The sequence below is a fragment of the Scyliorhinus torazame genome, chromosome 14 (genome assembly GCF_047496885.1).
Source record: "Scyliorhinus torazame isolate Kashiwa2021f chromosome 14, sScyTor2.1, whole genome shotgun sequence".
Taxonomy (NCBI): Eukaryota; Metazoa; Chordata; class Chondrichthyes; order Carcharhiniformes; family Scyliorhinidae; genus Scyliorhinus; species Scyliorhinus torazame.
The window spans coordinates 181719272-181734257 of record NC_092720.1 but is presented as its reverse complement, the minus strand read 5'-3'; the positions used below and the strand labels follow the sequence as shown (position 1 = coordinate 181734257).

The following is a 14986-nucleotide window of genomic DNA, read 5'->3' as shown; positions in this document are numbered from 1 at the left end:
GACTGATTAGCGACAGTCAAGACACATTTCCTTTGGATAGGATTATTCGATACATTAACGGATATATTAGTACCCACGAAAACTCTCCTTACTGCACATCAGAAAATACAGTTTCATTTTAGTTTAATTGCGAATATCTGGAAGCAGAAAATAAAACAATGACTCGAATGTATCAGGCTGGAGGCGCATGATAGACAGGCCTAGGGATAATGGTGTTTTTTGTACTACGTCCCTCTGTGGGATCGAATCACGCACCTTGGTGTCTGCCAAATGCAGACATCCAGATTTCAAACAGTCAGCTCACAGCCACAGAGATAATGAATATTAATTTGGACTACCATAGAGAGACATACAACCGAATAGCAACAGTGGGACGAAAGGCGTCTAGATGTTTCTCTTTGGATCAAAGAGGATGAGACCGCCAATGAGAAGCGCTCCATAGAGCAACTGGTATGTAAGGACTCTTTACAACGGGTTAATGGCTGAGTGCATGCTTCTGCTCCTGTTTGATGCTCCAGAATTCAAACGGTTGTGAATAGGAGAATCTCCTCAGCTCCCCGTTTTATATTTGAACTATTATCATCAAACATACTCCTCCGGTTCTTGCCTTTTTGGAAGTAAAAACCGTCTCACTCAATTTGCTGCATCAGCTCCTTCGGTCATTCACACAAAATGTTCAAGTGTCAAATGAGAAGGACTGGGCCGAATTTTGGGAAATAGAGCCAGTTGGCAGTGGAGAAAAGTGAAATGAAGCGACACACGAAAATCAAGCACTATTTTGTGAATGTTGGGTAACACTTCGACAAACAGTATCCGGGGAGAACGAAGGGCTCTGCCTGACTGATCAGCGACAGTCAAGACACATTTCCCTTGTTTAAAATGATTCGAGAAATTAACTGACATTTAGAAACTAAGAAAACTGTCCTTACTGGACTCCGGAAAATACAGTTTCATTTTAGTTTCATTGCGATTATCGGGAGCCAGAAAATACAACAATGCTCGAATGTAGAAGGATAGAGGCGCGTTATTGACAGGGCTACGGATAATGGTGTAGTCTCTGTTCTGTGACACAACGTAACGCTGGGTTGAAACACAGACTCCGTTCTCTCTCCACAGATGCTGTCAGGCCTGCTGAGATTGCCCTGAGTTTTGTTATTTTTGTTCCAGATTGGTGCATCGGCAATAATTTGCGGCTCCGATGTGGACAAGATGAGACTGTTTCCATGATAATTTGGCATGTTTATTCAAGCAAAAGCAGCGTTTGTCGTCTCTGTGGCGCAATCGGTTAGCGCGCTCGGCTATGAACTGAAAATTTGGTGGTTCGATCCCACCCAGAGATTAAATATTATCCCACCCTCGGATGGTGTTTTTTATATCTCATCGCTCTGTGGGATCGAATCACCCACCATGGTGCTTTTTATATTTCATGCCACATTTGACTTGATTTCTTTCCTCCGGTTCCAATATTAAACACGCCAAATGTTGACATTCCGATTTTAAACCGTCAGTTCACATCCAAAGACATAATCAATATTAATTCGAAGTTCCAGAGAGAGACAATCACCCCAATAGCAACAGTGGGACGAAAGGGGCTTTGGTTTTCCACATTGGAACAAAGAGTGTGAGACGGCGACTGAGAGGCTCTCCAAAGTGCAACTGGTCTGTGTGCGGAGAAGTTCAATCGTGGAAAAAGAGAGAGTTTGTTAGCACTGACAATATTCAGGAATGAGAGGAAAGGGATACAGGGTGAAATGGTTTCAAAAAGATCAGCAAGGGACGATGCAACCAAGGTGCTCCGTAGAATACACGTATCCAGCTAAAATGGTAATCGATGGTCATAGAACATAGAACAATACAGCGCAGTACAGGCCCTTCGGCCCACGATGTTGCACCGAAACAAATGCCATCTAACCTACACTATGCCATTATCATCCATATGTTTATCAAATAAACTTTTAAATGCCGTCAATGTTGGCGAGTTCACTACTGTAGCAGGTAGGGCATTCCACGGCCTCACTACTCTTTGAGTAAAGAACCTACCTCTGACCTCTGTCCTATATCTAGTACCCCTCAGTTTAAAGCTATGTCCCCTCGTGCCAGCCATTTCCATCCACGGGAGAAGGCTCCCACTGTCCACCCTATCCAACACCCTGATCATTTTGTATGCCTCTATTAAGTCTCCTCTTAACCTTCTTCTCTCCAACGAAAACAACCTCAAGTCCATCAGCCTTTCCTCATAAGATTTTCCCTCCATACCAGGCAACATCCTGGTAAATCTCCTCTGCACCCGCTCCAAAGCCTCCACGTCCTTCCTATAATGCGGTGACCAGAACTGTACGCAATACTCCAAATGCGGCCGTACCAGAGTTCTGTACAGCTGCAACATGATGGTCAATCTGGCACACGTTAGCATGACCAATCCAACGAACCTTCACATCTTTGGACTGAGGGATTGACCTCGATCAGACGGAGAAAACCGATGCAGACACCGGGACAACGTCCAAATACCATATGTTTGCGATGAATCAAGAAATTGTTATGTATTATATATTATAGCGATTGCACTGTTTTTTTTATAAGCCTGGGGATAAAGTGTATATATCCTTGTTGCAGGAACATTATTACAGAACCAAGGTTAAGGTATCCGAATTGTGTATTTACTAAAGTTGTAATTAGAGAGTTATAAAGTGTCAGCTATGCGAGATTCCAAACAGTTGATGACCAAGTACATCAGCAGTTACACGTTGATTTGCCGTCTCTGTGGCGCAATCGGTTATCGCGCTCGGCTGTGAACTGAAAAGTTGGTCGTTCCATCCCACTCTGAGATCAAGTATTATCCCACCCTCGGATGATATCTTTTATATCTCATCCCTCTGTGGGATAGAAGCACCCACCATGGTGCTTTTTATATTTCATGCCACATTGACATGATTTCTTTCCTCCGGTTCCACTATTAAACACGCCAAATGTTGTCATTCTGATTTTAAACCGTCAGTTCACATCCAAAGAGTTAATCAGTATGAATTTGATGTTCTAGAGAGAGATATTCACCCCAATAGCAACAGTGGTACGAAAGGGGCCTAGATTTTCCTCTTTGGAACATAGAGTGTGAGACGGCGAATGAGAGGCGCTCCAACGTGCAACTGGTATGTGGGCGGAGAAGTTCAATCGTGGAAATAGAGAGAGAGTTTGTTTGCACTGACAATATTCAGGAATGAGAGGAAAGGGAGACAGGGTGAAATGGTTTCAGAAAAACCAACAAGGGACGATGCAACCAAGTTCCTCCGTAGAATACCCGTAACGCGGCACGTTTATCATGGCCAACCCAGCGAAACTGGTAATCGATGTTCAATCTGGCACACGTCAGCATAACCAATCCACCGAACCTTCACATATTTGGACTGTGGAAGGGACCTCAATCAGGCGGAGAAAACCGATGCAGACACCGGGACAACGTCCAAATACCGTATGTTTGAGATGAATCAAGAAATTGTTATGTATTATATATTATAGCGGTTGCATTATTATTTTTATAAGCATGGGGATAAAGTGTATATATCCTTGTTGCAGGAACGTTATTACGGAACCAAGGTTAAGGTATCCAAATTGTGTATTTACTAAAGTTGTACTTAGAGAGTCATAAACTGTGAGCTATGATAGATTCCAAACAGTTGATGATCAAATACATCAGCAGCTACAGGTTGCGTCGGCGGTAACATAAGCGCCGTGATCGTATAGTGGTTAGTACTCTGCGTTGTGGCCGCAGCAACCTTGGTTCGAATCCGAGTCACGGCAGCGATACATTGATATGTTTTCCCAAATGAACAGATGAGGAATTCTCTGTGTAAAGGACTCTTTACAACGGGTTAATAATTGAGTGCATGCTTCTGCTCCTGTTTGATGCTCCAGAATTCAAACGGTTGTGAATAGGAGAATATCCTGAGCTCCGAGTTTTATATTTTAACGATTATCATCAAGAATACTCCACCGGTTCTTGTCTTTTTGGAAGTGAAACCCGTCTCAGTCAATTTGCTGCATCAGCTTCTTCGGTAATTCACCCAAAATGTTCAAGTGTCTCAACCAAATACCCACCGACCATTCTGTAGACGAGGACAATAATCTTGGTCTCGATAGTCTCTCCATATCAATGAATTTCCGGACATCTGGTCATGGAGCAATGAGGAGAAGTGGGCAGAATTGTGGGAAATAGAGCCAGTTGGCAGTGGAGAAAATGGAAAGGAAGCGACGCACGAAAATCAAGCCCCTGTTTTGTGAATGTTGGGAAACACTTCGAGAAACAGAATCCGGGGAGAACGAAGAGCGCTGCCCGACTGATCAGCGACAGTCGATACACATTTCCTTCGGTTACGATTCTTCGATACATTTACGGATATTTAGAACCCAAGAAAACTGTTCTTGCTGCACATCAGAAAATACAGTTTCATTTTAGTTTATCTGCGAATATCTGGAAGCAGAAAATAAATCAATGGCTCGTATGTATAAGGCTGGAGGCGCATTCTCGACAGACCTACGGATAATCGTGTTTTTTGTACCTCGTCCCTCTGTGGGATCGAATCACGCACCTTGGTGTTTTTGTAGTTCATGCTACCGTGATTTGATTTCTTTCTCCCGGCTCCAACATTAAGCACGTCAAATGCTGACATCCGGATTTTAAACAGTCAGTTCACACCCAAAGAGATAATGAATATTATTTTGAGCTACCATAGAGAGACATACATCCCAAAAGCAACAGTGGGACGAAAGATGTCTAGATTTTTCTCTTTGGATCAAAGAGGATGAGACCGCCAATGAGAGGGAGCTCCATCGTGCAACTGGTATGTGGGCGGAGAAGTTCAATCGTGGAAATATAGAGAGAGTTTGTTTGCACTGATAATATTCAGGAATGAGAGGAAAGGAATACAGGGAGAAATGATTTCAAAAAATCAGCATGAGACAAAGTGACCAAGTTCCTCAGTAGAATACCCGTAACCGGCACGTTGGGCATGGCCAATCCTGCGAAATTGCTGATCTATGGACAATCTGGCACACTTTAGCATGGCCAATCCACCGAACCTTCACATCTTTAGACAGTGTGAGGGACCTCGTGCAGGCGGAGAAAACCGATGCAGACACCGGGAGAACGTCCAAATACCATATGTTTGGGATGAATATCGAAATTGTTTTCTATTATATATTATAGCCATTGCATTGTTATTTTTATGAGCCTCCGTTAAAGTGTATCTATCCTTGTTGCAGGAACATTATTATGGAACCAAGGTTAAGTCATCCAAACTTGTGTATCTACTAAAGATGTAATTAGAGAGTAATAAACTGTGGGTCATGAAAGATTCCAAACAGTTGATGACCACGTACATCGACAGTTGGGAAAGCTCCTAGGCGGTAACGTGTTGCGCCGTGATCGTCTACTGTTTCGTATTCTGCGTTGTGGCCGCAGCAACCTCGTTTCGAATCCGAGTCACGGCAGCGATAAGTTGATGGGTTTTTCTCAAATGAACTGATGAGGAATCTCTGTGCAAAGGACTCTTTAAAACGGGTTCACAGATGAATGCATGCTTCTGCTCCTGTTTGATGCTCCGGAATTCAAACGGTTGCGAATACGATAATCTCTTAAGCTCCCGGTCTTTTATTTTAACTATTATCATCAAAAACACTCCTCAGGTTCTTGTCTGTTTGGAAGTGAAAACAGTCGCTCTCAATTTGCTGCATCAGCTTCTTTGGCCATTCACCCCAAATTTTCAAGTGCCCCAACCAAATACCCACTGAACCTTCTGTATACTCGGAGAATAATCTTGGTCTCGATAGTTCCTCCATATAAATTAATTTCCTGACATCTGGTCATGATGCAATGAGGACGAGAGGGCAGAATTTGGGGAAATAATGCCAGTTGGCAATGGACAAATCGGAAACGAAGTGAGACGAACATCAAGCACCAGTTTTGTGAATGTTGGGAAATACTTCGAGAAACAGAATCTGGGAGAACGAAGGGGGCCGCCTGTAATGATCAGCGATAGTGACGACACATTTTTTTTGGTTAGAATGATTCGAGAAAGCAACTGAAATTTAGAAACTAAGAAATCTGTCCTTACTGCACACCAGAAAATCCAGTATAATGTTAGTCTCATTGCGATTATCGGGAGGGAGAAAATACAACCATGCTCGAATGTAAAAGGATAGAGGCGCGTTATTGACAGGGCTACGGTTAATGGTGTAGTCATTGTTCAGTGGCACAAAGGCTTGAAACACAGACTCCGTTCTCTCGCCACAGATGCTGTCAGACCTGCTGAGATTGCCCTGCGTTTTGTTATTTTTGTTCCAGATTGGTGCATCGGCAATCATTTGCTGCTCCGATGTGGACAAGATGAGACTGTTTCCATGATAATTTGGCATGTTTAGTCAAGCAAAAGCAGCATTTGTCGTCTCTGTGGCGCAATCGGTTAGCGCTCTCGGCTAGGAACTGAAAAGTTGGTGGTGCGATCCCACCTAGAGATTAAGTATTATCCCACCCTCGGATAGTGTTTTCTATATCTCATCCCTCTGTGGGATCGAATCACCCACCATGTTGATTTTTATATTTCGTGCCACATTGACTAGATTTCTTTCCTCCGGTTCCAATACTAAACACGCCAAATGTTGTATTTCTGATTTTAAACCGTCAGTTGACATCCAAAGAGTTAATCAATATTAATTTGAAGTTCCAGAGAGAGAGAATCACCCCAATAGCAACAGTGGAACGAAATAGGATTGGATTTTCCTCTTTGGAACAAAGAGTGTGAGACGGCGAATGAGAGGCGCTCCAAAGTGCAACTGGTACATGGACGGAGAAGTTCAATCGTGTAAATAGAGAGAGAGTTTGTTTGCACTGACAATATTCAGGAATGAGAGGAAAGGGACACAGGGTGAAATGGTTTCAAAAACCCAGCAAGGGACGATGCAACCAAGTTCCTCCGTAGAATACCCGTAACGCGGCACGTTGATCATGGCCATTCCAGCGAAACTGGTAATCGATGGTCAATCTAGCACACGTTAGCATGGCCAATCCACCGAACCTTCACATATTTGGACTGTGGGAGGGACCTCGATCAGGCGGAGAAAACCGATGCAGACACCGGGACAACGTCCAAATACCGTATGTTTGCGATGAATCAATAAATTGTTATGTATTATATATTATAGCGGTTGCATTGTTGTTTCTATAAGCCTGGGGATAAAGTGTATATATCCTTGTTGCAGGAACATTAATACGGAACCAAGGTTAAGGTATCCAAATTGTGTATTTACTAAAGTTGTAATTAGAGAGTCATAAAGTGTGAGCTATGATAGATTCCAAACAGTTGATGACCAAGTACATCAGCAGTTACAGACACCGGGAGAACGTCCAAATACCATATGTTTGGGACGATTCTCGAAATTGTTATCTATTATATATTATAGCGGGTGCAAAGTTATTTTTAGGAGCCTGGGTCAACGTGTATATATCCTTGTTGCAGGAACATTATTATGGAATAAACGTTAAGGCATCCAAAATGTGTATCTACTAAAGTTGTAATTAGAGAGTCAGAAAGTGTGGGCCATGATAGATTCCAAACAGGTAATGACCAAGTAAACCAGCGTCGACCGTAACATGTGGCGCCGTGATCGTATAGTGGTTAGTACTCTGCGTTGTGGCCGCAGCAACCTCGGTTCGAATCTGAGTCACGGCATCGATAAACTGGTATGTTTTCCAAAATGAACGGATGAGGAATTCTCTGTGTAAAGGACTCTTTCCAACGGGCTAATAGCTGAGTGCATGCTTCTGCTCCTGTTTGATGCCCCAGAATTCAAATGGTTGTGAAGAGTAGAAACTCCTCAGCTCCCGGTTTTATATTTAAACTATTATCATCAAGCATACTCCTCCGATTCTTGTCTTTTTGGAAGTGAAAACCGTCTCACTCAATTTGCTGCATCAGCTTATTCGGTAATTCACCCAAAATGTTCAAGCGTCTCAATCAAATACCCACGGACCATTCTGTAGACGCGGACAATAATTTTCGTCTCGATAGTCTCTCGATGTAAATGAATTTCCGGACATCTGGTCATGATGCAATGAGGAGAAGTGGGCAGAATTTTGGGAAATAGAGCCAGCTGGCAGTGGAGAAAATGGAAAGGAAGGCACACCAGAAAATCAAGCACCTGTTTTGTGAATGTTGGGAAACTCTTCGAGAAACAGAATCCGGGGAGAACGAAGACCGCTGCCCGACTGATTAGCGACAGTCAAGACACATTTCCTTTGGATAGGATTATTCGATACATTAACGGATATATTAGTACCCACGAAAACTCTCCTTACTGCACATCAGAAAATACAGTTTCATTTTAGTTTAATTGCGAATATCTGGAAGCAGAAAATAAAACAATGACTCGAATGTATCAGGCTGGAGGCGCATGATAGACAGGCCTAGGGATAATGGTGTTTTTTGTACTACGTCCCTCTGTGGGATCGAATCACGCACCTTGGTGTCTTCCAAATGCAGACATCCAGATTTCAAACAGTCAGCTCACAGCCACAGAGATAATGAATATTAATTTGGACTACCATAGAGAGACATACAACCGAATAGCAACAGTGGGACGAAAGGCGTCTAGATGTTTCTCTTTGGATCAAAGAGGATGAGACCGCCAATGAGAAGCGCTCCATAGAGCAACTGGTATGTAAGGACTCTTTACAACGGGTTAATGGCTGAGTGCATGCTTCTGCTCCTGTTTGATGCTCCAGAATTCAAACGGTTGTGAATAGGAGAATCTCCTCAGCTCCCCGTTTTATATTTGAACTATTATCATCAAACATACTCCTCCGGTTCTTGCCTTTTTGGAAGTAAAAACCGTCTCACTCAATTTGCTGCATCAGCTCCTTCGGTCATTCACACAAAATGTTCAAGTGTCAAATGAGAAGGACTGGGCCGAATTTTGGGAAATAGAGCCAGTTGGCAGTGGAGAAAAGTGAAATGAAGCGACACACGAAAATCAAGCACTATTTTGTGAATGTTGGGTAACACTTCGACAAACAGTATCCGGGGAGAACGAAGGGCTCTGCCTGACTGATCAGCGACAGTCAAGACACATTTCCCTTGTTTAAAATGATTCGAGAAATTAACTGACATTTAGAAACTAAGAAAACTGTCCTTACTGGACTCCGGAAAATACAGTTTCATTTTAGTTTCATTGCGATTATCGGGAGGCAGAAAATACAACAATGCTCGAATGTAGAAGGATAGAGGCGCGTTATTGACAGGGCTACGGATAATGGTGTAGTCTCTGTTCTGTGACACAACGTAACGCTGGGTTGAAACACAGACTCCGTTCTCTCTCCACAGATGCTGTCAGGCCTGCTGAGATTGCCCTGAGTTTTGTTATTTTTGTTCCAGATTGGTGCATCGGCAATAATTTGCGGCTCCGATGTGGACAAGATGAGACTGTTTCCATGATAATTTGGCATGTTTATTCAAGCAAAAGCACCGTTTGTCGTCTCTGTGGCGCAATCGGTTAGCGCGCTCGGCTATGAACTGAAAATTTGGTGGTTCGATCCCACCCAGAGATTAAATATTATCCCACCCTCGGATGGTGTTTTTTATATCTCATCGCTCTGTGGGATCGAATCACCCACCATGGTGCTTTTTATATTTCATGCCACATTTGACTTGATTTCTTTCCTCCGGTTCCAATATTAAACACGCCAAATGTTGACATTCTGATTTTAAACCGTCAGTTCACATCCAAAGACATAATCAATATTAATTCGAAGTTCCAGAGAGAGACAATCACCCCAATAGCAACAGTGGGACGAAAGGGGCTTTGGTTTTCCACATTGGAACAAAGAGTGTGAGACGGCGACTGAGAGGCTCTCCAAAGTGCAACTGGTCTGTGTGCGGAGAAGTTCAATCGTGGAAAAAGAGAGAGTTTGTTAGCACTGACAATATTCAGGAATGAGAGGAAAGGGATACAGGGTGAAATGGTTTCAAAAAGATCAGCAAGGGACGATGCAACCAAGGTGCTCCGTAGAATACACGTATCCAGCTAAAATGGTAATCGATGGTCATAGAACATAGAACAATACAGCGCAGTACAGGCCCTTCGGCCCACGATGTTGCACCGAAACAAATGCCATCTAACCTACACTATGCCATTATCATCCATATGTTTATCAAATAAACTTTTAAATGCCCTCAATGTTGGCGAGTTCACTACTGTAGCAGGTAGGGCATTCCACGGCCTCACTACTCTTTGAGTAAAGAACCTACCTCTGAACTCTGTCCTATATCTAGTACCCCTCAGTTTAAAGCTATGTCCCCTCGTGCCAGCCATTTCCATCCACGGGAGAAGGCTCCCACTGTCCACCCTATCCAACACCCTGATCATTTTGTATGCCTCTATTAAGTCTCCTCTTAACCTTCTTCTCTCCAACGAAAACAACCTCAAGTCCATCAGCCTTTCCTCATAAGATTTTCCCTCCATACCAGGCAACATCCTGGTTAATCTCCTCTGCACCCGCTCCAAAGCCTCCACGTCCTTCCTATAATGCGGTGACCAGAACTGTACGCAATACTCCAAATGCGGCCGTACCAGAGTTCTGTACAGCTGCAACATGATGGTCAATCTGGCACACGTTAGCATGACCAATCCAACGAACCTTCACATCTTTGGACTGAGGGATTGACCTCGATCAGACGGAGAAAACCGATGCAGACACCGGGACAACGTCCAAATACCATATGTTTGCGATGAATCAAGAAATTGTTATGTATTATATATTATAGCGATTGCACTGTTTTTTTATAAGCCTGGGGATAAAGTGTATATATCCTTGTTGCAGGAACATTATTACAGAACCAAGGTTAAGGTATCCGAATTGTGTATTTACTAAAGTTGTAATTAGAGAGTTATAAAGTGTCAGCTGTGCGAGATTCCAAACAGTTGATGACCAAGTACATCAGCAGTTACACGTTGATTTGCCGTCTCTGTGGCGCAATCGGTTATCGCGCTCGGCTACAAACCGAACAGTTGGTGGTTCCATCCCACCCAGAGATCAAGTATAATCCCACCCTCGGATGATGTCTTTTATATCTCATCCCTCTGTGGGATAGAAGCACCCACCATGGTGCTTTTTATATTTCATGCCACATTGACATGATTTCTTTCCTCCGGTTCCACTATTAAACACGCCAAATGTTGTCATTCTGATTTTAAACCGTCAGTTCACATCCAAAGAGTTAATCAGTATGAATTTGATGTTCTAGAGAGAGATATTCACCCCAATAGCAACAGTGGGACGAAAGGGGCCTAGATTTTCCTCTTTGGAACATAGAGTGTGAGACGGCGAATGAGAGGCGCTCCAACGTGCAACTGGTATGTGGGCGGAGAAGTTCAATCGTGGAAATAGAGAGAGAGTTTGTTTGCACTGACAATATTCAGGAATGAGAGGAAAGGGATACAGGGTGAAATGGTTTCAGAAAAACCAACAAGGGACGATGCAACCAAGTTCCTCCGTAGAATACCTGTAACGCGGCACGTTTATCATGGCCAACCCAGCGAAACTGGTAATCGATGTTCAATCTGGCACACGTCAGCATAACCAATCCACCGAACCTTCACATATTTGGACTGTGGAAGGGACCTCAATCAGGCGGAGAAAACCGATGCAGACACCGGGACAACGTCCAAATACCGTATGTTTGAGATGAATCAAGAAATTGTTATGTATTATATATTATAGCGGTTGCATTATTATTTTTATAAGCATGGGGATAAAGTGTATATATCCTTGTTGCAGGAACGTTATTACGGAACCAAGGTTAAGGTATCCAAATTGTGTATTTACTAAAGTTGTACTTAGAGAGTCATAAACTGTGAGCTATGATAGATTCCGAACAGTTGATGATCAAATACATCAGCAGCTACAGGTTGCGTCGGCGGTAACATAAGCGCCGTGATCGTATAGTGGTTAGTACTCTGCGTTGTGGCCGCAGCAACCTTGGTTCGAATCCGAGTCACGGCAGCGATACGTTGATATGTTTTCCCAAATGAACAGATGAGGAATTCTCTGTGTAAAGGACTCTTTACAACGGGTTAATAATTGAGTGCATGCTTCTGCTCCTGTTTGATGCTCCAGAATTCAAACGGTTGTGAATAGGAGAATATCCTGAGCTCCGAGTTTTATATTTTAACGATTATCATCAAGAATACTCCACCGGTTCTTGTCTTTTTGGAAGTGAAACCCGTCTCAGTCAATTTGCTGCATCAGCTTCTTCGGTAATTCACCCAAAATGTTCAAGTGTCTCAACCAAATACCCACCGACCATTCTGTAGACGAGGACAATAATCTTGGTCTCGATAGTCTCTCCATATCAATGAATTTCCGGACATCTGGTCATGGAGCAATGAGGAGAAGTGGGCAGAATTGTGGGAAATAGAGCCAGTTGGCAGTGGAGAAAATGGAAAGGAAGCGACGCACGAAAATCAAGCCCCTGTTTTGTGAATGTTGGGAAACACTTCGAGAAACAGAATCCGGGGAGAACGAAGAGCGCTGCCCGACTGATCAGCGACAGTCAATACACATTTCCTTCGGTTAGGATTCTTCGATACATTTACGGATATTTAGAACCCAAGAAAACTGTTCTTGCTGCACATCAGAAAATACAGTTTCATTTTAGTTTATCTGCGAATATCTGGAAGCAGAAAATAAATCAATGGCTCGTATGTATAAGGCTGGAGGCGCATTCTCGACAGACCTACGGATAATCGTGTTTTTTGTACCTCGTCCCTCTGTGGGATCGAATCACGCACCTTGGTGTTTTTGTAGTTCATGCTACCGTGATTTGATTTATTTCTCCCGGCTCCAACATTAAGCACGTCAAATGCTGACATCCGGATTTTAAACAGTCAGTTCACACCCAAAGAGATAATGAATATTATTTTGAGCTACCATAGAGAGACATACATCCCAAAAGCAACAGTGGGACGAAAGATGTCTAGATTTTTCTCTTTGGATCAAAGAGGATGAGACCGCCAATGAGAGGGAGCTCCATCGTGCAACTGGTATGTGGGCGGAGAAGTTCAATCGTGGAAATATAGAGAGAGTTTGTTTGCACTGATAATATTCAGGAATGAGAGGAAAGGAATACAGGGAGAAATGATTTCAAAAAATCAGCATGAGACAAAGTGACCAAGTTCCTCAGTAGAATACCCGTAACCGGCACGTTGGGCATGGCCAATCCTGCGAAATTGCTGATCTATGGACAATCTGGCACACTTTAGCATGGCCAATCCACCGAACCTTCACATCTTTAGACAGTGTGAGGGACCTCGTGCAGGCGGAGAAAACCGATGCAGACACCGGGAGAACGTCCAAATACCATATGTTTGGGATGAATATCGAAATTGTTTTCTATTATATATTATAGCCATTGCATTGTTATTTTTATGAGCCTCCGTTAAAGTGTATCTATCCTTGTTGCAGGAACATTATTATGGAACCAAGGTTAAGTCATCCAAACTTGTGTATCTACTAAAGATGTAATTAGAGAGTAATAAACTGTGGGTCATGAAAGATTCCAAACAGTTGATGACCACGTACATCGTCAGTTGGAAAAGCTCCTAGGCGGTAACGTGTTGCGCCGTGATCGTCTACTGTTTCGCATTCTGCGTTGTGGCCGCAGCAACCTCGTTTCGAATCCGAGTCACGGCAGCGATAAGTTGATGGGTTTTTCTCAAATGAACTGATGAGGAATCTCTGTGCAAAGGACTCTTTAAAACGGGTTCACAGATGAATGCATGCTTCTGCTCCTGTTTGATGCTCCGGAATTCAAACGGTTGCGAATACGATAATCTCTTAAGCTCCCGGTCTTTTATTTTAACTATTATCATCAAAAACACTCCTCAGGTTCTTGTCTGTTTGGAAGTGAAAACAGTCGCTCTCAATTTGCTGCATCAGCTTCTTTGGCCATTCACCCCAAATTTTCAAGTGCCCCAACCAAATACCCACTGAACCTTCTGTATACTCGGAGAATAATCTTGGTCTCGATAGTTCCTCCATATAAATGAATTTCCTGACATCTGGTCATGATGCAATGAGGACGAGAGGGCAGAATTTGGGGAAATAATGCCAGTTGGCAATGGACAAATCGGAAACGAAGTGACAGACGAACATCAAGCACCAGTTTTGTGAATGTTGGGAAATACTTCGAGAAACAGAATCTGGGAGAACGAAGGGGGCCGCCCGAATGATCAGCGATAGTGACGACACATTTTTTTTGGTTAGAATGATTCGAGAAAGCAACTGAAATTTAGAAACTAAGAAATCTGTCCTTACTGCACACCAGAAAATCCAGTATAATGTTAGTCTCATTGCGATTATCGGGAGGGAGAAAATACAACAATGCTCGAATGTAAAAGGATAGAGGCGCGTTATTGACCGGGCTACGGTTAATGGTGTAGTCATTGTTCAGTGGCACAAAGGCTTGAAACACAGACTCCGTTCTCTCGCCACAGATGCTGTCAGACCTGCTGAGATTGCCCTGCGTTTTGTTATTTTTGTTCCAGATTGGTGCATCGGCAATCATTTGCTGCTCCGATGTGGACAAGATGAGACTGTTTCCATGATAATTTGGCATGTTTAGTCAAGCAAAAGCAGCATTTGTCGTCTCTGTGGCGCAATCGGTTAGCGCTCTCGGCTAGGAACTGAAAAGTTGGTGGTGCGATCCTACCTAGAGATTAAGTATTATCCCACCCTCGGATAGTGTTTTCTATATCTCATCCCTCTGTGGGATCGAATCACCCACCATGTTGATTTTTATATTTCGTGCCACAGTGACTAGATTTCTTTCCTCCGGTTCCAATATTAAACACGCCAAATGTTGTATTTCTGATTTTAAACCGTCAGTTGACATCCAAAGAGTTAATCAATATTAATTTGAAGTTCCAGAGAGAGAGAATC

At 43.1% G+C, this 14986-nt stretch overlaps 4 non-coding genes across 4 annotated transcripts; all 4 read left to right on the top strand.

Moving 5' to 3' along the window:
- The first annotated feature begins 1266 nt into the window (after positions 1-1266).
- On the top strand, positions 1267-1340 carry trnah-aug (transfer RNA histidin (anticodon AUG)). Its single transcript has one exon. It is a non-coding gene; the product is annotated as a tRNA-His (tRNA).
- Positions 1341-3723: 2383 nt separating this feature from the next.
- On the top strand, positions 3724-3795 carry trnah-gug (transfer RNA histidin (anticodon GUG)). The gene has a single exon. It is a non-coding gene; the product is annotated as a tRNA-His (tRNA).
- A 5726-nt stretch (positions 3796-9521) lies between these two features.
- On the top strand, positions 9522-9595 carry trnah-aug (transfer RNA histidin (anticodon AUG)). The gene has a single exon. It is a non-coding gene; the product is annotated as a tRNA-His (tRNA).
- A 2382-nt stretch (positions 9596-11977) lies between these two features.
- Positions 11978-12049, top strand: trnah-gug (transfer RNA histidin (anticodon GUG)). The gene has a single exon. It is a non-coding gene; the product is annotated as a tRNA-His (tRNA).
- The last annotated feature ends 2937 nt before the right edge of the window (positions 12050-14986 follow it).